Raw genomic sequence first — 24,025 nt, 5'->3', positions numbered from 1 at the left:
AGCCCTGTGATAAGCACCATGAAAGCATTTAAGATGGGGGGAGCGTGCTGATGACTTTGTTGGGCCTATCAGGAAAAGTATGGCCCTGTGGGCTATGACCCTCAGAGGTCAGAATGCTATCTCTGGCTTGTTCCTAACACTGAGCTTCATCTCCATGGTCTTCATGGTCTTCAGTGTCCTTACTGTAATATGAGGAAAACTAGCCTTATTCTACTTTTTTCACAAGCTTTTGTAAGGAATGAATTTTGTAAGGAATGAATTGCATAGTACATAAAAGTATGTTGAGCTGTATCTTAAAGGGAAAGGTGTTCTCTAGCTCTAAAATTTTCCACTACTGATATTTTGGAGAACCTTGCTTGTGGTCAGAACCTCAAATGAGAGTAATAGGTGGGACAGAGGAGACAGTGTCTTTCCTAGGAAACTTTGGCCTGAAGTGACTGGGCTGTACAGAATGTCATTCCATGGACACCACTTTTTTTTTTTTTTTATTTAATGAGGTTGACTGGAGGTGAGGGTGGGAGACCCCTTCCTTGCTCACCAACTCCATTTGGTGGTTTCTGAAACTGAGAGCTTTTTCAGATGATCCTCCTAGATGGGGGAAAACACTCTTTATCAAGGATATTCCAGTTCCCGAGCTCTTTTAATGGAAACTATAAGCAAGCCTTCAAGTTTCCCTCTGGCCATTCCTACTTAAAGACCCTGAAGGATATTATTCAAAGACATCCTTTGTAAGAAGTTGTATATAATGGGGCTTCTCACTTAGTAGGCTCGCAGGATGATTTTCTTTTGAATAAATGGATGAGGGAACATCAGGTATTACTAATCTTACAATGAGTAACCTCACCTGCCATTGAAACTATGATTCTTTAAAGGAGAAAAAGTTCCATTTCTAGTTTAAATGGTAATATTTTACCTTCCTGATGCCCAAATGATCTGACCCTTATCATAATTCTCCTCATGAGTTTAATCAATCCAAATGATTTTTAATCCAGAAGAGCTCTTCAAAGTCTTAAGTGAGCCCTTGTAGCAAGCATGAAAATAAATGCAATTACGGATGCCCATCATAATGTGACCAAAAGCAATATTATGACATATGGTAAGCCAGAAATAATATTGTATATCTTCTTTCTCGTTATAAAAAATGTCCCTTTCATGGATTTTTTTATTATTGTTAAAGAAAAGGAAATTAAAAGATAATTCATGAATAGAGTTGAAAATGCAAATGAGAAATCTTGCCGTGGCTAATGCCATACATATCAGACTTCTCTCAATTTTAGGTAATAAGGACTACAAAAAGGAAGACTGGATTGATATGGGAGATGCAGGTATTTTAGGTGGGGTGGTTTAAAAAGTCCATTTTTTCACATCACATTCTTGCTTTCCTTTATTTACACTGTAAAATAAGCTTTCTTAAAAATAAAGCAGATGTAAAATGGAGGCCAAACAAGTAGACTTAGACCTGATGAAGAACTGAATATTTTCATAGTTCCCAAGTATCTTTCCCCCAAAATTATTAATTACAACAGTAAAAAAAAAAAAAAAGAATAATTGTAGTAAAGAAGCATGGCAGACACCACCTTACCCAAGAGATTAAAGCAAAATCACCAATGTGGCATAACCTGATATTCTGTGCTTCCTGTTATGATGTACCAAGGACATGACATCATTTCTGTGGTAGTCACAAGGAACTATTGAAAAACCTCAAACTGGGGATTATTTTACAAAATGACTAGCTTATGTTAAAAGTATTAAATGTCAATGGTCAAAGAAAGGCAGCGGAACCATTTCTGATTAAAACAGACTAAAAAGATATGATAAATAAATGTAATGTGTGATCCTGGGTTGGATCCTGGCCTGGGGGAGATAAAATAGGTATAAAGGACATAAATGGACAAGGCATAAAATTTAAGAATTATTTGAAGATTAGTAATGGTCTTTTAATAATGTCAAATTTCCCCATTATAATAATTATATTGTGGTTGTATAAGAAAATATTCTTGTTCCTAGAAAATTGATCCTAAAGTAGTTATGGGTAAAGGGGCAAGATGTTTCAATGGTTCAGAAAATAATGTCCATGTTGTTTATGTGTGTGTATACATATATACATATACACACTTAGCTAGCTAGGAAGGTTGTGCAGGGGAGTTCCAGGAAGAGCTGGTTCTAGAAACGAAGTTGATAGGAGTGCCCTACAGTGTACATGAAGTGAGGGACAAAGAAGAGCCAAAGTTGAGGCTGGAGGGACAGGTGAGGACCAGATGGCCTGTTAAGGCTATTATGCTGAGAGCAGAAAGGAATCCTGAAGAGTTTTAGGCAGGGAAACCACCTGACAAGAGCTGTGAAACCCAGGCTTTATTCTGGCCAAAGCACACAAGAATGGGCTGGGTGGGGCCAAGACCCCACGGGAAAACAGCTCCTTAACCCACTGCTTCCTTTTTCTTCCAAGTAAGCTACTTATTTCCAAAAATAGATCAGGAAACACAGTGGGACTATGTAATCTTTTCTCTGAGGTGTGGTTTATTACTGCTTGCATAAAGGGAGGGGCATGTCTGAAGGAACTCTACAAGGTCCATCCAGTTACAAAGTCTTTCTCTCATTCTAATTCTCTGAAATGGCACCTCCTGCTAACAATAAACTTGAGAAGTTCCTAGCTTTGCTCATTCACACTCAGATCCCTCTGGCTTGAGGTAGTAATTCTTTCCAGCACCAGCACCACTATCATTTTCCCCTGGGCAGAATGTCCTCTAGATGGTAGGGGGTACATTTCTATTTGGTGGGCCACTAGCCTAACATACTGAGTTAATTACAGTTTATTGAGAAATTCTGTTTTTGTTCCCCAACTTTCTCCATCTTGTCCGGCCCACAATCCAATTAACCCCAGTTCTTTCCTTTTTTATTTTAATGAACCAAGTAAACCCCATCTTTAGCAAATTCCATTTTCACTGTTAGGGGTCAATCAACCAGTCATTCTTGAAACCAAAAAATACTTGTTTTGTACTAAGTGAGGAAAACCTGCACACCCATCTCTTTTCTTCTGGAACTTGAACTCTAGTGAGGCTGGCAGAAGTTAAACACACACTCATAGAAATTAATGTAAACTTGACATTTGAACAACATGGGCTTGAACCACATGTGTGTGCTTATATGTGGATTTTTTTTTCAACACAGCATAATACTGTAAATGTATTTTCTCTTATGTTTTTTTAAATAATATTTTTTCTTGAGTTTACTTCATTGTAAGAATACAGTATATAATACATATAACATACAAAATATATGCTAATTGACTGTTTATGTTATCCAAAGACTTCCAGTCAACAATAGGTTATTAGTAGTTGTTTTTGGAGAGTCAAAAGTTATATGTGGATTTTTGACTGTGTGGTATCCCTGTACCCCTAACACCCATGCTCTTCAAGGATCAACTGTATATTCATCAACCATGATAAGTGTTGAAAGGAGAACAGGGTGCAATGTGATTGCATTACAGAGGGATGTAACCTTGTCCCTGAAGAGGTGGGGTTTAAACTGAGATCAGGGGAATGAATGAGATGTAATTGGATGGGATAAGTGTATGTGTGGGGTGTGTGTGTGTATGAAGCCACATTTACAAGTGTCCTGTGGCTAGAGCAAATATTGATTTTAAAAATGGAAAGAAAATTCAAGTAAGGCTAGAAATCAGAAAAAAATGGAGACGGGAGAATTATTCTCCCTTCATGTCCAGTTTTTTTAAAAAGTGTATCAGCTGGGCAACTCATGAAGGGAAAAAAAGCCCTATAAAATTAAATTTAATCTACACTTAGATTCTTGATAAACAATACACTATCTTGATATTAGAATTAAGTGGAATCTAAGAAGGTTTGGCCTTCAATTAACCACAGAGGTTTTTAAAACACTCTACCCTGAGTTCTATAAAATGTGTAAATCTCACAAAATAATTTCCTGTTAGACATCTAGTTAACAAATAACCACCTTAGAATAGTATGTCCTTAAATCAATTATATTAGTTTTCCCCAAATTGCAATAATTCTTAATTACCTTTCCAATTTTTGCCATATCTGAAGATCATCTGTTTTATTAAATGCAATATATTTTAAGTCAAATCACTTTTTAAAAGCTTAAATTTTGACTTTAACACTGATATAACACTGACTATAACACTGATATAACATTGATATCCAATATTAGGGGTTTAATACACATTATTTTTCATAGGCACTAACATGGACCTACTTTTATTGAAATAAAAACTGTTGGCCCATTATCACAACGTTGTCCTAGACCTTCTATATCTCTCTTTGCTCTTCTGGGAACCAGGGTCAGAAACATCACCAATTATATAGAAAGTGTCAGTCATTTTCATTATTTGATGCTTACCTACTAATGCAGGAAAGACTGCTAATATGTTTTGCAAGTTTTTTGTTTGTTTCCCACAGAAATGTCAAAACAGCAAAGGCAACAGCAACAAAAGGTTTTTCACCAACCCTGAATTATTATTTTTTAATTATGTTCAGTTAGCCACTGTATAGTACGTCATTGGTTTTTGATGTAGTGTTCAATGATTCATTGGTTACGTATAACACCCAGTGCTATCACAACAGGTGCCCTCCTTAATACCCATCACCCTCTTACCCCTTCCCCTCTGAATCAACACGGAATTAAATAAAAAAATCCAGAGAACCTGCTTCCTATCCATTTCCCAAGTATTCTACTAGATCAAGGAAAAATTTGCAACACAACATGCTTATTACCAATTCCCTATTCATTTTGATTTTTCCCAGTTATTCTGATTGGATTTGCTTGAGGAAATGGCCACTACTTTTACGTAGTCTTCTGCCTATTTTATCCATACCCATTTTATAGATGGAGAAATGGAAGTAAGGGGAATAATTCCTCTCTGGAAACTTCTTCCTCCTCCCTGTCAGGAAAACCTACATTTATTAGAATACAAGATGTATTTTTTTTTCACATTTTAATGTCACATAATTGATATGGTAATATTTCTTTTTTTTCTTTTTACTCTCACAACATATCATTAAATTGATGGCATTTTAGATTCAAGAAAATATGTTTAGTTGCAGGCCACAAAACAGAAATCACAGTTTAAAAGTCCCTCACTGGTAGTAAGGAGGGCATGTATTGCATGATGCACTGGGTGTTACATGCAAGTAATGAATCATGGAACTTTACATCAAAAACTAGGGATGTACTGTATGGTGACTAACATAATAAAAAAATATTATAAAAAAAAATAAAATAAAAGCCCCTCACTAAGGCTTCCAGTTCCAGAATCTGCCTGGGAAAGTTTGGGAAGGCCTTCTTGGGAAAGGAATGGCCCAAAGGGAGACCTTATTCTTCAGTGGAATTCAGAGAGACTAGAAGCCCTGAGGATGGCTGAACGTCAGAGCCTTCCTTTGCCTTGTGCTCAGCTACAGGATTCTACATATAGCTGCTGTGTGCAATCAGTTCTTGTAAGTACCAGAAAGTGCTCTGTCCTTCCCAATGGGAAGAGCAAGAGCTGTGATTGTGTCTCATTCACCGGCTACAAAACGTGTCCTATAATTAGGATGCCAGATGCTGACACTCTCCAGAGAAAAAGAAATACAGAATAAGAAATGCATCTGAGGTCCTTGCACAGGGTGGGGTGGGGATTGTGGCTTTTGGAGGCTGGTGAGAGAGGGAACCAGGGTGAAAGGGAAAGGCAGAGTGAGAAGGAAATAGCAATCACCTTAGATAAAATTAATCTGAAGGATGTGCTTCTGAGAAGGTAATGAAAACATGTGACAAATGAAATCCCACAGAGTTTTTGTAGGGATGATCGGAGGGTAGATCTTTACAGAACTCAAGTATTAATAGCGTACCACATTCAGTCTCCATCACTAGTCTTTTTTGTGAATGCGGTTTACCCTGATTTATTCTTGGCATCTTGGTCCATAAGAGCCTTACTCCGACAGATTTTCAAGGACAGCAGTTGTTTCTTAAACAAGAAGACATTCTGTGGTCTGCTCTGCTCTACTTCATTACTCCCCAGCTTCGTCGGAGTTCGGAGCACCACCAGGTACCCAGCAAGCTGGTCTCCCGTTAGGTGTATTTGGAGCTCAGACCTCTCTCATGAGTTTTGGACAAGAATATCCCACTGTTTCTTTGCCATCCTCTCTTCTTTTCTAGGCATCTCAGCATTAACATTTCTAAAGCTTTGGATTCTCTCCAAAATTCATTCTGGTTCCAGTAGCCCCCATTCCTATGAGCAGCATCTCCCTTTACCCAAGTGACCTGGAAGTTATCTTTGATTTCTCCTTCATTTGCTATCAACCTATTTTTTAAAATTTTATTTAAAATCAATTAATTAACATACAGTGTATTATTAGTTTCAGAGGTAGAATTTAGTGATTCATCAGTTGCATGTAGCACCCTGTGCTCATGACATCAAGCGCTCTCCTTAACGCCCATCACCCAGGGACCCCGCCCCTCCCACGTGCCTCCCCTCAGGCAAACTTGAGTTTGTTTCCTATGCTTAAGAGCCTCTTATGGTTTGTCTCCCTCTTTGATTTCGTCTTATATTTATTGTTCCCTCCCTTCCCCTCTGTCCGTTTTGTTTCTTCATTTCCACATATGAGTGAAATCATAAGATATTTGTCTGTCTTTGACTGACTTCGCTTAGCATAATACCCTCTAGTTCATCCACGTTGTTGCAAATGGTAAAATTTCATTTTTTTTGAACAGCCAATCTATTTTTAAATTCTACCCATTTTCACCTTCTAAATATTTTTCAAATCCATCTTCTCAACATTTCTACTGTTTCCAATATAATAAAAGACATTATTATCTCTTGTATGGACCACTGCACAGACTTTTATCAGCTTCCTGCATCCTCGCTTGCTCCCTTTCCAACCTAGTTTCCTCTTACAGCCAGTTATTTTTCTTTTTTTTTTTTTTTAAAGATTTTATTTATTTATTTGACACAGAGACAGCCAGTGAGAGAGAGACAAGCAGGGGGAGTGGGAGAGGAAGAAGCAGACTCCCAGCAGAGGAGCCTGATGTGGGGCTCGATCCCATAACGCCAGGATCACGCCCTGAGCCGAAGGCAGACGCTTAACAACTGAGCCACCCAGGTGCCCCAGCCAGCTATTTTTCTAAAGCACAAATCAGATCATGTCAGGTCTCTTAATGCTCTCAATGATTACGATTATCTTTGTATAAAGCCCAGACTTCTCACTGTGTCCTACATACACTTCATGTGACCCAGCTCCTACCTGCCTCTTTTCTTCTTATTCAATATTCTCAAATACTCCAACCTTTCTCTCTTCCTCCACCTCCCCTGCCTACCACTCCCACCCTGTGTGTGTGTTTGTGTGTGTGTGTGTGTGTGTGTGTGTGTGTGTGTTAGTAATCCCTCTCCCTTGGAGTCCCTTTCTTCATGCTTTGCCCAGTGTATTAGTCAGGCTAGGCCATAGGCAGGCTGTGAGAAGAAGCCCCAAATCTCAGTGGCTTAGCACAACTTATGAAGGGTTTGCATCTCCAAAGTAACTCTCCTCAATCCAGTGACTCAGGGGTCCAGTCTCCCTCTGCCTCATGATCTCATGGCTTTAAACAGAACCATAACAGGATGTAGAGGTGAACTACATTACTTTGCTCATAGTCAAAGGACCAGAATCAGCCATAAGGTCTAATCTTGGCTACAAGGGAGGCTGAGCTATGTGGGTGAACACATAGAATCTTTGGTGAGCATTGGTGGTTTCTACCAGGTCCCAGATTAAATGACATTTCTTCATAGAATTGGGTATAGGATTAATCCACTGAGTGCTACTAGGCCAATGTGCCAGTGTGGCAATTAGGATATGCTCAGATCTGTCATTACTTCCTTTTAGCTGAAGAAAGAGATTCTACACTTTCCAAACACTCTGACCTTCTATTTGGATGTCCTCCTTCAAATTTGAGGCCAAGAGAGTGATCCCTGAACTCTGGCCCTTAGATGCTGCCCTCAGTTAAGGCTGGTGGTAGTGAGATATTAGAGAATTTGTATGTGCGCCAGGTATAGTCTGTAGATGGAACACATCATATGCTGCATACATATGTGAGCCATGACTTTTTCTTTTTCTTCTTTTAAGTTTTTATTTTAATTCACTTACCTAACATACAGTGTTATAATAGTTTCAGATATACAATATAGTAATTCAATACTTCCGTACATGACCCTGTGTTCATCATGACAAATGCATTCCTTAATCCCCATCACCCACCTCCCTCTGGTAACCATCACTTTGTTCTTTATAGTTAGGATCCTGTTCTTTGGTTTGCCCCCTGCTCTCTTATTTTTTTTCCTTTTGCTTGTTTGTTTTGTTTCTTAAATTCCACATACGAGTGAAATCATATAATATTTGTCTTTCTCTGACTGATTTAACTTGTTTAGTAGCATACTCTCTAGCTTCATCCATGTCGTTGCAAATGTGAGCCACTATTTTTAAGTGTAGCAGATATGGTTGAAATGGATATATTGCAAAATTTTTTAAGGGCATCACTGATTTCATGGTAAGCTTTTGCTATTACGTATTTTCTCAATCCATGATACTAAAATTAATTCAACTCTTAGGGGTAGGTTATGAAATTCTTTGATGACAAAAGAGGTCCTTGGGCTTTGGAAGGTTGGAAACACTGGTGTAGCAGAGGGAGCACAGAATTGAATGCAAGGTATTTGGCTAAGCGCAGAGAAAAAGTTACCTAATGCACAGTTCCTACCCCAACAAGATGGTTGGAGAGATGAGGTTATACACAGGAAAGGTAATGGATAGGCTATCAATAGGGAATTGAATAAACACAGCAAGCTCTGGAAGTTGTCAAAGATAGAAGAAAACATGAGTGACTGAGTAGGACAAGGCAAGCTTCCTGGAGAAGCAGAAGTGGTCAGTTAGTGAAGAAGAAAACCTGGGTATCCAGAAGCAGGGATGAGTCCAGAACATGCAAGAAGAGGCAAGTGAGAAGCTCTGTCTCTTGTTCCCACCTCTCAGACCTACTGAGTTGGAAACCCTGCAGATGGGGTAGGAAATGTGTACTCTTAACCAGCTCCTAGATCACTGTAAAGTAGGGACTGCCAAAGAACAAACCTGGAGAGACCCATTGAAAACTACCTTTGCCCATTTTCTTTCCTGTATTCCAAGCCCGATTTCTCAAGTATCTTGCTAATAAAGGCTGAAGATCTTGGGAAATAAAAAGGCAATGTTAGGCAATCTTTTCTTTGTAAGAGGCAGGTAAAATGAGATGCATAATTTCATTTTTTATATCCCTCCAGGCAGAAATGTGATTTCACTTAAAAGTTGTTTTATAGATTCTATTGGTTTATTTTACTGACAAAATAATTAAGTTGGGTCGAATTAAAAGTGAACAAATTGCTTGCACAAGCTGAATAAATCAGTGCTGAGCTGAAGGGTGAAAAAAGTTGTTCGAGGCCTGTGGGGGTGAAAGCAATTAAAAGACAATAGAACACACTGACCGGCTCAGTTCACCTCACTCCAAACAGATGCGTGATCCTGTGAGTTACATGCTAATACCTCCAGGAAACACTAAGGGAGGCAGGCAGTGAAAGATTAAGACCTGGGAAATTTGGGAGGAGTTTTCTCAAGGTCAAACGGACTAGATACCTGGTGTAGTGCAAAGCAAATAGGACCAGATCTGTAAAATGGGGTTAGAAAAACTGATATTTTAGCGGGTGTCTCCAGAGTTTCATCAGGGAGAACATACATGCTGATCAGCACTTGGGATGAAAGGCTAGAGAACACAAATTAAGTTTAAGAAGAAAAGGGAGAGGGAAAGGAGAGAATTAGTTGGCAAGAGTATAAGAAATAGAGATTAAGATAGTTGGTGCTTGTGTTGTCAGAAAATGGTAGAGGGACTTTTTAAACTTTTTTTTTTTTAAATATAATTGCCACTTGACACAACGATAGCTTCAGGTGTCCAACATAATGATTCAATAATTGCAAATATTTCAAAATGATCGCCACAATTAGTAAACATCCACCATCATATACAGTTTTTCTTGTAATGAGAATATTTTAGGTCTACTTTCTTAGCAACTTTCAAATATGTAATATAGTGTTATTAGCTATTGTCACATGTTGTACGTTACATCCCCAGGACTTATTTATTTTATAACTGGAAGTTTTTACCTTCTAACCTTCTTCACCCATTTCACCCACCCCATGCACCCCCACTTCTGGCAACCACCAATCTGTTCTCTATTTCTTTTTTTTTTTTAAGATTTTATTTTTTTTTTTTATTTGACAGAGAGAGCGAGAGCATGTAAGAGAGCACAAGCAGGGGGAGCAGAAAAGGAAGAGGGAGAAGCAGTCTCCCCACCTAGCAGGAAGCCTGATGCCGGGCTCAATCCCAGGACCCTGGAATCATGACCTGAGCCAAAGGCAGACACTTAACCGACTGAGCCACCCAGGTGTCCCTGTTCTCTATTTCTATGAGCTCATTTTTTTTTAAAAGATTCCATGTGTAAGTGAGATTACTTGATATTTTCCTCCGATTTATTTCACTTAGTGTAAAGCCCTTAAGATCCATCAGTATTGTTGGGAATTGCATGCTCTCCTTCTTTTTTATGACTAAATAATATTCCATTATATATATGGGACAAGGTCAAATATTCACTAAAAATATATATGATATTGAAATATTATATAATGTATTTTCATGTTATTTTAAAATTGTTCATAAAACTTCACAACACAGTATAGTGCTAGCATTTGATTAGGGGTAGAGGTCTAGAAGTCAAGAAAGAGTTGTTCCCGTATTTGGTTGGCTCAATGCTAAGGGGAGAAGATAAAAGCAGAGGCACAAAAAAAGGAGAGAATGAGAAACTTAGCAAATGCTGGAAATCAGAACCAGAGATGACAAGGAGAATCAAAAGTCCCATAAGAATTCACAGAAGTTGGGAGGCAAGTGGTGGCATAGAGTTTTTCATAGGATATGAGATGGGGGTTCAAGTTCACCTAATTTGGACTTTAAAGGGCAGGGTAAGCCAAGCCACACTGACATCTGGCTTACACATCCTGCTGACAAGCTGTGTGACCAGGGGGCAAATTGGTTACTCTCTCTGGGTCTTAGTTCCTTCCTATGAATGAGGGAATCTGACTAGGTAATCACTCAGGCCCATGTGCGTCTCTAACACTTTTGCTTCAGGTTTAATTCCCACACTGACTTTTCAGAAGTCAAGGAGATGACTGACCCTGAGGAAGGACCTTGACAGGTCATAGCCTATCCATAAAAGGTTAGATCTCAGAGTACACAATTGCTAGGTGGCTGATCCTTTTTCTTTTTCATAGATCTGTTTCGGTTGAGTTAGTCTCTCATACATGCTTTGGGCCGAACATTCTCATATTTCCAAAGAAATAACTAAAGCCTCTCATCTTTATTATTTCTCCTCTCTTATTACATTAATATAGCAATGATAATGTTCTCAAAAGGCCTCTGCATGTTCCAAACTTCTATTCCCAATATAAGGAGGAGTTTCAAGACAGATCCAATTGGTCTATTGGATATCACCACCTGGATGTTTATTAAGAATGCCAATCTCAGTTTGTTTCCAAAGAGACTCATTATCTTTACCCCTGTATCTGCTGCTGACCCCAATTCCTATCTCATGGAGTGGTGGTGCTCCCCCTTCAGTTGCCTAAACTTAGGATTCTTCTCCCACCTGATGTATCCAACAATTACTAAGTCCTGTTGATTCTAACCTATGCATCTTCTGTCAGTTCTTGTCCACTCTCCTCTGGGCTCATTGCCACCACACCAGTCTAAGCTACTCTTACCTCAATTACTTGGATAGATTCATAGTTTGTCCCTTTATTTCCAAATTTGCTCCCCTCCAATCTGTTTTCCCAAAATGAAATCAGAGAGTTGTTGTCAAATTGTGAATCCATTCATGTCATTGCCTCGCTCAAAACACTTTCTAGCTTTCAATTTCCATCAGACAGAATAAGGAACAAAACTTTAACATAATTTACAAGTCCTTCTCTCCATGAACTAGATACAGCTCCTCTTCTATCTCTCTCTCTTTTGTGCTCTATTCTAGTCATAGGGAATTATTTTATTTCCTTTTGTGTCTCTCACTGTCACAACCAATACCAGCAGCACTCTCTACCTCTCCCTGCCACCCCCAAGCCTAGCTAATCTTCACTCATTTTTATGACTTAGATGTTCCCTCCCCTGGAAAACCTTCCTTGGTCCTGAAGTATGATTGAAGGGTTACTCATATGCTTCATAGTACTCTGTCCTTATCCCATTTTAGCTCTTAGTTCTGTGTATTGAGCCTATGTACTTGTCTGGATTGAAGGCTTCTACGGGGCATTTACCACTCTATCCTCCATATCTCTTGGAGCGGTTGCCATTTTAATAACCCCTGTGGCTCCTGAAAGCAGTCACCACTGACTCCCCTAGTGCATTCTGGGAGTAGTCACCACTCTTCCCCAGTGCCTGGTGGGTTCAGTCATCTCTTTATCCTAGCACCTCCTGGGAACCATCAGCTCTTTATACCTCCTTCCCCAGGACAATGATAGGCATTAAGAGGTACTTGATTTGATGAAGAAAAAATTTGTATTGCAATATTATTTTTAAAAATTTCAAATGACTTCAACCCTATTATACCATTTTACCCTCCGAACCATCCATTGAGGTATTATGGTGTTTTTTTCTAGCTGTAGGCATTAAGTTCCTCAACATGCCAACTTAGAAGGATCTGTGGTTATGGAACTCTTGAATTCATAGCAGAAGTTCCCCTTCCTTGTGAACGAGTTTTGAGAAAATTCTATAGAATGTTTTGAACAAGACAATCAAGGGAGCATACTACATAATGTCAATATAAATGAAATTTACCCTTTTAAATAACAACAGATATGGCACAGTTTCACTCAGAATCTGTTCCCTAGAACTTTCTAACATTTGCCTCTCCTAATACAAGAAACTGGAAGTTAATTTTGTTTGTAGCTAACATCTGTTATGAAGCATAAAAACAAAATTGTTCTGATTTATGGAGTAAGGTTTTTGATTTCTGGCTTCTTAGATCTCAATGACTTTGACCGGATCTTTGAGATAGATAAATTACTGGGGAAGTGTTTCTGAAACTCTCTCCCCATGACATGGGATTACATGTCCTTAAACGCTTACATTTCTAAATAAAGTACTTGTAAAAGGGTGCTCTTACACCTTTTAGCAAAAGCTCTCCCTGTGGTTCTAAGATCACAATTCACATGCTTTCAATACTTATCTTTCAATATTATCTCATGTAAATCTTTACTTCCAATACACTGTCTTTATTACTAACTCTTTAGTTCCCTGTTTTCTTAGAAATGACTTGATATTTGCATACAGTGAAACTGAGATTGTCTGGATGAACTAGAAGATTGCAGGATTAAACTTGTTTGTACTGAATTTTCATATTTGGTGAAATTGTGGCTTGAAGGGTATGGCTGTGAATAATTCTGAATTTTTCCATGTTTTAGAGATCAATCTGATGGCTCTTTTACTCTGGAATAATAAACAAAGAAATGTTATGTGGCTTAAGGTCACAAAGATAATCAGTAGAATTGTCAGTTTCCTAACGCGCAGTCTGGACAGCTTGGCTTTTGATTTTTCTACCTCAGTGTGAGCCATTTGTGTTTGCTCCTATAACTTTAGACATCTGTTATTGCCCTGGATGATTTGTTTAAAAATAAACTTTTGATTTCAGAATAATTTTAGGTTTACAGAGAAGTTGCAAAGATAACACAGAGAGTTCCTTTGTCTGACAATCACCTAATCTTATAGAATCAGGCTATGTTTCTCAAAATAAGCAATTAACATCAGCACAATACAACTAACTAAACTATAGACTTTATTAATGTTTCATCTGAGCCTTTTAAAAATTTCTTAAATTACAAAGCATCTCAAATTAGAGAATAGTAGAGATCCTGATCCAAGTGCCACAATGATACTTGGTCATTGGCACCAAGAAACTCAGTTGGTCAAAGGTTTACGGATTGTTCATTTGTTTTAATATCCCTTTATCCCTACCTGAAACAATACTGAGTGACTTTCCGGTGTAATCCACAGTACTTCTGGCTCTCCCACTATGAGTAGTACCCTCGTGCTTAGGAGTCTGGCTTTTCGGGGCAGGAAACCTGAACTCTCCGATAACCAATCATAATCTTTTTGCCTCACTTGAGATTCTAAAAGGACTCCCTGGTTGTTATAAGACTCCTTAAACTTCAAGCAAGAACATTTCTGGACAGAGATTTTGCATTGGACTGTGACAACAACACATATTCTTTTTCATCTATTAAAGTATGCACATTTTATCTTCGGATTCATGGATAGCTTTCTGAAGAACAATACACCATAGTTGTTAATGTTTCCTATAATCAAGAAGAAGTTATTAATGTTGGATGTGTGGAAGGAGGTCTATAAGACTGTGAAGGAGAACATGGCTGTAGTCTCCTACAATAAAACCACAAACCTTTAAACCCAGAGACAGGAGAGGAGAGAAAAGACACACACACACACACACACACACACACACACACACACACACAACACGAGAAAAAGTAGAGAAACAGGTGTCACCCCTTGAATACTACTATGGTTTAAATGGCAAAGGCCCATGGGGATGTGAAGAAGCAGCACAGTGATCAATCAATCTGCCACCACAAGCTCGAAGAGGAATGACAGAGTGGTGCCCTCTGGCTGGACTCTTTGATGGGGGTTGGGAGCTGCCCACTCCTCTAGGAAATCTTCCCCTTCTGAAGACTTAGTCCCTGAGGCTCAGTTCTTCGCTTTTCACTAAACCTCAATCCTTGGCGAGAAATCCTGGATGTTTGGGAAAACCTCTGGGCCTTGCTTTTTATGTTCCTGTCTGATCGATTGTGGTTGAGGCTGTTGAGTCAGACTCGCCGACATTTCCTGGTGCCCAGGGGGTTTGGCAACCATTTAAACATTTTTAGGGTGTTGCAGGGTTTTTGAAATTTGATTTATAAGACAAAATTAATATTCTTTCTGGGATACTTTGTTTGGCTTATTATTCTGATATTGGAAAATGAAAAAAAAGCAAATTAACACATGTAGGTAGCTACACTCACCTTCCTTCTCACTCTCTGATAACTTCATTCTGTCCTTTCATGAAAGAGCCAAGGAGATAACACTCCATCTGGGGAGTGGATAATGTATTTCCAATTTTCTCAATCTTTTTAGAGTCATGCATGTGGGGATTTGGTGACGTTTTACATCTCCAATATAATGGTCTCTGTCACAAGCACTTCATATTATCCAGGCTATAAATATTGTCTAGGTACCTTTCTTTTCCTCTGGACCATTAGAAAGACAAGTGGCTTTGCTGTCCAACAATGTGGGGAGGGGGGTTGTCAAGTACAGCATCATGCAGAGTAGACCCTGCTGGCGGCGGAAGGCGTGTATGGATCTTGGAGTCTGAAACACCACAGGGTATATATATTGAGAAGAGAGGTAAAAGGCAAGTTTGAGTTAAATCTATTCCTCCCTTCTGCTGTGTCTCTATGGCACTGAGACTTGTCCTACATAGTGCTGGAAGAGCTGTCTGAACAGGGGAAAATCCATCCTATGATTTGATTTATCTGTACGATGCCAACAAACCAAGGTTCCTGAATTATCTCATGGATTAAAGACCCCTTGGAGACAGATTCAGACAGTGCGTATTGGCACCAAAATAGCAAATAGAAAAATGATACACACCAGAGAGCTGGGCAACAGACTTGTGTACATATGGGGACTTGATACGTGACAGATGTGGCCTTACAAATCCGTGTGGACAGACTACTCAGTCAATAGTGTTGAGATTGTTAACTCACATAACAACAACCACAACCACAATCACAACAACAAATTTCTACTGTACACTGCACACAAAAGATAAATTCCAGGTGAAATAAAAAATATAGAAGAAAATCCTTATGACCTTGTGGTAGAGAGGGAACTCTTAAGGCAAAGACATCAATAATTAAAGATTGATAGATTTGACTGCATTGAATTTTCTGTGCCCTAAAGATTGTGGAAAGGCAAGTCACAGATAGGGAAGAGATGTTTGTAACATTATTACATATACAAATTCAAAAAGGAAAGTATAAACAACTCAGGAGAAAAATAAGAAATGATAGGGACAGGATGATATCAGAAGAGGAAACCTAAATGGTTCCAAATCACATGAAATTATTTCCAGCTTTGTTAGTAATCAGGGAAATGCAAATTAAAACAACAACAAAGTGATACCTTGCTGTATCATCAGATTGGCAAAAATAATTCTAATTACATTGAGATTTGGCAAAGATGAAATGCAATGGGCATTTTTCTTATACAAATTGTTAGAACCACTTTGGAAAGCAATTCAGCTTTATCAGACCAGGCTGAAAGTGCACATGCCCCTAGACTCAGAATTTCTACTTCTGGGTAGATACCCTGGAGAAACCTTCACATGTATATTCAGAAATTCAGGAGATATATTCAGAAATATTCATTTAAATGCATCATTTAGTAAAAGTTAAAAACTGGAAACAAATACATTAAACATAAAATGAAAAAATAAATTATAGCATGTTTATAAAATGCAACATTATATGGCACTTAAAATTGAACTATATCATCATGGATAAATAGCAAAATAATAGTTAATAATTCTCTATAGGTTTAATTATTTTGCTGTAGGTACTACCGTAAGCACTTTGCATATAAATATGAACTCATTTAATTCTCTTGACATTATTCTGACAGGGGTACTATTTTCATCCCCATTTTATAGATAAGCAAACTAAGGTTCAGAAAAATGTAAGTAATTACCCCCAAATCTCATAGCTATCAGTGACAGAGTTGGGCTGTAAACCAGCAAGTTTAACCCCAGAATTGGTGATTTTAACACTGTACCTGCCTTATAAAATAAACTCTGAATGCTGAGCAACAAAAATACAATGTTGAGAAAAAAACATTCAATTTGGAAGATGATTCATACAGTATGATGCTCTATTATTTAGGGTGAAGTTTAACTATATTTAACAGCCAAAAGTGCCTTGAAAAAGTTATTCATATTTATGTTCATATTCATATTTATGTTCATATTCATATTTATGTTCATATTCATATTTATGTTCATATTCATATTTCTGTTCATATTTATATTATGTTCACATTCATGTTTATGTTCATATTTATATTATTTATGTTCATATTCATATTTATGTTCATATTTATGTTTATAACATAAAATGAGTCTAGAGGTAGGTAGTCCAGGGCAGGTACAGAGGCTCCAACGTCACGAAGGACCCAGGACTTTCTGCTCCACCATCCTTAGCACTGTTTTCTGACTTTAGGTGATGTCATGAACCAAAGAACTATGGGAGCTTCATCCACCACAGTTGTATTCAAGTACGAAGGAAAGAGAGGGAGAAGCAAATGGTATACTTGTCAGCTGAGTCACTTCAAAGAGTCATCTCAGCTTGACTTATTTCGCTTAGCGAAATAATAAGTTCGTGATATCACCTAAGGTCAGAAAACAGTGCTAAGGATGGTGGAGCAGAAAGTCCTGGGTCCTTCGTGATGTTGGAGCCTCTGTACCCGCCCTGGACTGCCTACCTCTAAGCAGAGAAAGACAATTATCATATGGTTTCACTCATCTATGGAACATAAGAAGTAGGAAGATTGGTAGGGGAAGAAAGGGAAGAAGAAGGGGGGTATAAACAGAAGGAGGAATGAAGCATGAGAGACTATGGACTCTGGGAAACAAACTGAGGGCTTCAGAGGAGAGGGTGGTGGGGGAATGGGATAGGCCGGTGATGGGTATTAAGGAGGGCACGTATCGCATGGTGCACTGGGTGTTATACTCAAGTAATGAATCATGGAACTTTACATCAAAAACTAGGGATGTACTGTATGGTGACTAACATAATAAAAAATATGAAAAAAATAAAAAGCATTTTTAATTGCTTGCTGAAGCATAAAAAAAAAAATAAAGGGTCGTCTCAGAAGCCCTGCCCAATGACCTTTGTTTTATCTCACTGGCTGTCCCTATAGCTGTAAGAGAAGGTGGGAAATGTAGGCCTTTAGTAGGGTGTATTGTTGCCCAGAATACACTACCTGCTCTATAAAGAAGAAAAGTAAATACCAAGTAGGTCAACTAAGAAATAAACACTGAGTAGGAAATTAAGAGTTTCTATCATAAATACCATTTATATAAGGCTTGAAAGAATACTATATATTGTTTATGCATCTATATACATACTTACAGTAGAAAAACATGTATGGGAATAATTAATATCACTTAGGACAATAGTTATGTTTGGAGAAGGAGGAAAGAAGGAGAACTAAAGAGGGATACACCATAAACTTCACCCATGTCTCTAACCTTTAAAAAAACTCTAAAGCAAAAATGAAGTAATGTTAAAATTTGGTAAGTTGGGTGGAGGGTAAGACCTGCTGTGTCTTTTAGGGGGGCATGTGTGTTTTCTAGTTCTCTTCTTTTGTGTAGTTCATTCACCCTTTTTTCTCTTGTTAAAGAACAAAAATTTGAAGATCTGATTTGCTCTATTAAGTGATTAGTGAATTGGGCAGTATCCCATCTAGCAAGTAGAGGGGAGCTCCAAGGAGTTGTATAAAATGGAGGGTTATTATAGGAAGGAGGGTAGGGCAAGAAAGTTATTAGAAAAAGAAAAACAAAAATATTGTTCCAGGCAAGGCCACCTTCCGCTAGGAGGAGGAGCAAGGCTCTTATTAGGTGGATCACCACATTTTCCTTTGCAGGATGGAGAGGGCCCATGTGGCAGGTTACCTCAAAGACGCTGATCAGAAAATTCCTCACTTACTGTTCAAACTGTATTTCTGGAGGAGGTTGAAGCTGAAATTAGAACTGGCATTAAGCCCTGGTTTGGTGACGCGGCCTAAGTGACACCATTTGGGGCTTTGGTTTTCTTTTTAACACTCTCTTCTTCAAGAGAGGGATCTAGATCCCCCAGAGCTGCCTCCCCTCTTGAAAACTCAAGCCCTTACTGGACTTGGGGTAGTTTGTTCCAAAGGGCAGCATTTTTTTAATGTTTTTTTATTATATTATGTTAGTCACCATACAGTACGTCCCTGGTTTCTGATGTAAAGTTCGATGATTCATTAGTTGCGTATAACACCCAGTGCACCATGCAATACGTGCCCTCCTTACCACCCATCACCAGCCTATCCCATTCCCCTACCCCCCTCCCCTCTGAAGCCCTCAGTTTGTTTCCCAGAGTCCATAATCTCCCATACTTCATTCCCCCTTCTGATTACCCCCCCTTTATCCCTTTCTTCCCCTACCGATCATCCTAGTTCTTATGTTCCATAGATGAGAGAAATCATATGATAATTGTCTTTCTCTGCTTGACTTATTTCACTTAGCATTATCTCCTCCAGTGCCGTCCATGTTGCAGCAAATGTTGAGAATTCGTTCTTTCTGATAGCTGAGTAATATTCCATTGTATATATGGACCACAGCTTCTTAATCCAGTCATCTGTTGAAGGCATCTCGGTTCCTTCCACGATTTAGCTATTGTGGACAATGCTGCTATGAACATTGGGGTGCATATGGCAAAGGGCAGCATTTTTTGAGCGCCTGCTTTAACGGGAGTAAATTGGTTGTGAGCTTATCAAATGTGAAGCACCGCAACCCCTCCCAAAGTACTGGCTACTTATCTTATGACTACTCTGAATATATCTGAGCTGCAACTCCTAATTGTTTTCTGCTGGCAAACCTAGCTGACATAATATAAGCCTTTATTTCCATAGGACAGATGTTATGAATTATTACTAGCCTATGGAAACTTTGTATACCATAAAAAACCAACACTAATCATGAAAGTAAATGAGGGGGAAAATAACCCCCCGATACGTGCTTTTATAAACATCATTAAGAAGCAAAAATCAAATAGTGACTGTAAAGACTACATTGTATTTTCTTTTTTTTCCTTAAAAATACTTGATAAAAATCTGAGTGCAATGAAGTTTGAAATGAAAATGCTGGCTTCCTTTCCTGGCCAGTATCACTCTAACAAGCTTCTTAAGCATTCTTCTTTGCTTCAGGGTCCTTTGAACTGAATTCAAATTAAAGTCAACCCTCCTAAACTTTTCTTACGAGTCAATAGGCCTGAAAACCTCTGCAATGGGGCTTTGACCAGGAAATCTTGATCCATGTTTTGTGCTGTAAGATACTGTACAATTGTTAGCATCTTACTTCAATAGTTTCAACTCGAACTCTCTGCAAGATTCTTGCCTTGCTTCTTTTCTGCATTTGCAGCTTTTCCTTGGGTTTATAGTTTCCTCTTCCCGAAGAGCTCAAACTATCCTTTACTCTTGCTAAAAATTTCTTTGATGTTTCACCACATCTATTCTGTTTTTCAAAGGAAGATGTTGCCTTGGTCAAAATTGTAGCTTTGATAAAGAATCATATGATTTGTATGTCTGCTCATAAAGCCATGCAATCAAATCTTATTCCATCTCATGACTCAGCCCATCGCTTTTCTTATTATTGGTGTCAATTCACTTGGATGGTAACTGGCATGAGTGTCTACATTGGCTGTAGTGAGTAGGCAAGTTTTAATACAAGTTGTGGCTACCAAGGAGTGTGTGTGTGTGTGTGCTGTGTTACTTACAATTAAAACAGTATAAGTGGAATATTGCCACTTGGGCTTTCATAAGTTGGGGACAATGCACACACATTGCTCTCTTTGAATCACATTTCAGGATGTATCAGAACACCGAGGGATTCATGAACAATGGCATGCTGTTCTCATGGAGTAAGGGTGGAAATCTTTTCTCTTCTTCCCTTTTTGGGTCTTTGGCTAATCTAATAATTAAATTGACATAAGACAGATTAACGGAAGAAAAATAAACTTTGTATGTGTGGGAGCCCCATAAAAATATGAGACTCTAATAGTCAGGTAAGTAAGACTTATATACCACTCTGAGCTAAGGAGAAGGGGTAGGGATCTGGGACTTCAAAGAGAAGAAAGATAGTTCGTAGGAAGATGTGAAGAGCAAATGTTGGTAAACAAGTATTTGCCATGCCATGCAAATAAGTCTCTCTGATATAAAGCTCTCTTCCTCGTACAGACCTAAATTCTTTTAGGCAGTTAAGGGGGAGGTAAAAAGCTCTTCCTGAGTCTGCTGGGCCCTGTCTTCATTTTGAAATAATCCATGTGCCAAACTGGCACATTCTGGGGTAGGATAGTCTGTTCCCTCTCAATGTTAATACTTCCTGAGCAATGAGCGTTCGTAGGTAATTATGATGATGCTGACATGATTTATAATATTGCTTTCATGAAAGGAGAAAATAAGATTTCAAGATATAAAGTGGGTTCTCCTAGATCTTCAACACTATTATCGCTTGGTTCAAGCCCACACTTTTGCCTTCCCCATTGCGGAGGTTCATTGCCATGAGTATCATGGCATGAAGGAAGGAACATGGAATGCACAGTTCTGAACAGGCTTCTGAAGTGCAACTCACGATATCCAATGAAGCTTCTAGAAATTAAACTTTTAAACTCTATCCACTTAGGATAATCGTTATTTATCTGTGGAGCCATAGATGAGAGGTAAAGGCGAGAGCCAGATAGGAAAGGCTAAGAAGCTGGGGTTGTGTGTTGGTCAGCTATGATGGGCCACATTCAATGATGAGTGGGTTCATAGGCCAGTCTTGCAGAGAAAACACAAAGAAAAGCTAAGAGACCAGATAGATGGTTGCAAAGGCTCTTGAAGACTTAGCATACTTTGGTTCTAATGCCTCATGAGGCTGGATGGTCTCTTTGCCTTTGGATTCTATGAGATGTTCTGATTCTTTTCAATACACCCTCTTTTACAAAGCAAAACCAAAAAACAACTCTATATCCATGTCCTCTCCTTGACCTGTTATGACATTATGTATACAAGTAGATCCAAACTACCTGAGTTCAATCCCCAGCTCTGCCACTTGCTAGTTGTTAAGTCCTGCTTATTTTAGTATCTTAGTATCTCAGAACTTGTATGGGGATAGTAATGATATTTACCTTGTGGGGATGTGGGGATTTCATGAGATAATACTTCTAAAAGGTTAGAACAATGACTGCCCCATACTAAGTGCTTTCCTTACAGATGGTTGTTAACTAAATATATCTTAAAAAGCACATTTCAGGCATCTCATGGATACTTGTGAGTCCATTGACCTGGGTTAAAATTCCCTGATTTGGATTAAAATTTGTGTTTGTACTCAGAATGGGTTTTTATTTATTTGAAGATTATATTCCATGGAATATCATCTATACAAAGATTATTTAGACCAACAAAATAAAGACTAAATAATAGAATTTTGCATATTTCCTCTCCTTTCAGCTAAAATAAGAGGAAATAATCTTTGAAACTTCACTAATATTCTTTTTTCTTTTCTCTTCTTTTCCTTTCATCATACCAGTTGTTCTACCTTCTCCCTTTCCATTGGATTCTTTTTAGCATGATATGAACTGATCATTGGTGCCCTAAGTGAACCTATCTAACTGCTGGTTGTTACTTCAGCTGCTCCCAAGGATTTGAAATATTCATTCCAGACCAAATGGCCTTTCTGCTGGCAGTGAGCATGTCAAAACACAGAGAAAAAGACTCAGGGACTGAAAAAAAAAATAAGGCACAGAGAACAGGACTTGCCATGCCAAATGGAGCAAATCTTATTTACAAATGACCTCTAACCCCTGAGATCAGCCCAAATAAAGAAGCATCTGTCATCTTTGGGAACATCCAATACTCTTCACCCTGACAAGGGGCCTCCAAAGACCAGATCCCATTTCAATCTAATTGGCTCCTTGCCCTTTTCCTGCCTTCCTCCAGCCATGCACAGCAAGCTAAACCATCTTGGGATGGCAAGCCAGCTCAGAGATGTGAGACATCTTGACAGCAGAACCAAGGGGTGGAGGCAGAGCGATGGCTCTGCTAATTAAAGAACAACCAGGTGCACTGATTTCAGCTTCAGAAGGAGCAGGCATGGACTGTGGTGCCCAAATCTCAGAGCTTCTGCTGATGGCTGTATTTAGGTAGAACTTTTCCTTTCATCAAGGCATAGCACAGGGACTTTTCAGAGTGCACTATCTAACTTATGTGTGGTCTACCTTGTAAGGCTCTCCTTAATGCCAGTGACCAAATTTTCTAAACAGCAAACAGACAAGTATGAGTGTATGAAACAGTACATATGCCAAACAAAGACATCACGGGAAATGCAGGCAGTCTAAGTGTTCTATCTTTTCACACTCCTACTCATAAATATCTTTCAAGCATATGTTAAGGTTGAAACACTGTTGTAGAAGTTGACGGTATAGAATGAACTTGACATAGGAGATCTTTGCCCTTATGAAGGTTACATTTGGGTAAAGGAAACAGATGACCAAAAAAAATAAGCAAGGTCATATCAGACTATTTTTAGTTCTCTGAAAGAAGTAAGCAGGAAAAAGAGGAGAATCATGAGAATAGTAGCTAACATTTGCTTATTATGAACCAGAAATAATTCTAAGCATTTTGCTTGTAACAGCTCATTTAACTATTAAAAATTTATTATTTCATTTGGTTTACCCATTTGGCAGATGAGAAAATTGAGGCAGAAAGAGATTAATCATAATTTGTTTCCAAATACCAACTCCATCCTTCCAGTTGTTGGCCAAATACTTCTGTGTCATTCTCATTTCCCTTTGACTTTGTCTGTCTCTTTCTGTTGTACTCTGTATCCAATCATATACAAGAAATCAGGAAATATAACCTCTTCTCTGCCTTAATATGTATTCAGAGTCTGAGCACTTCTCACCACTGATACACCCTGGTCTAAACCACCATCATCTTTCAACTGGTTGTTGCAATAAACACCAAGCTGACTGCATTTCTACTATGACTCCTCAGAGTCTATTCTTAAGAGAGTAGCCATAATTGTTCTTAAAAACATAAATCAAGTGATTTCATGACTCCACTCAAAAGTCTTCAATGGCTTCCTATATGCTCAGAGTAAAAG

At 38.5% G+C, this 24,025-nt stretch overlaps 1 protein-coding gene across 1 annotated transcript in view; it reads right to left on the bottom strand.

Annotated features, from left to right (window-relative positions):
* ATP10B (ATPase phospholipid transporting 10B (putative)) overlaps positions 1-24,025 on the bottom strand; it is a 273,096-nt gene that overhangs the window by 127,104 nt on the left and 121,967 nt on the right.

This window comes from Ailuropoda melanoleuca, chromosome 3 (assembly GCF_002007445.2).
Source record: "Ailuropoda melanoleuca isolate Jingjing chromosome 3, ASM200744v2, whole genome shotgun sequence".
Lineage (NCBI taxonomy): Eukaryota > Metazoa > Chordata > Mammalia > Carnivora > Ursidae > Ailuropoda > Ailuropoda melanoleuca.
The sequence above is the reverse complement of the archived record's forward strand: the minus strand, read 5'-3'. Positions and strand labels throughout refer to the sequence as shown.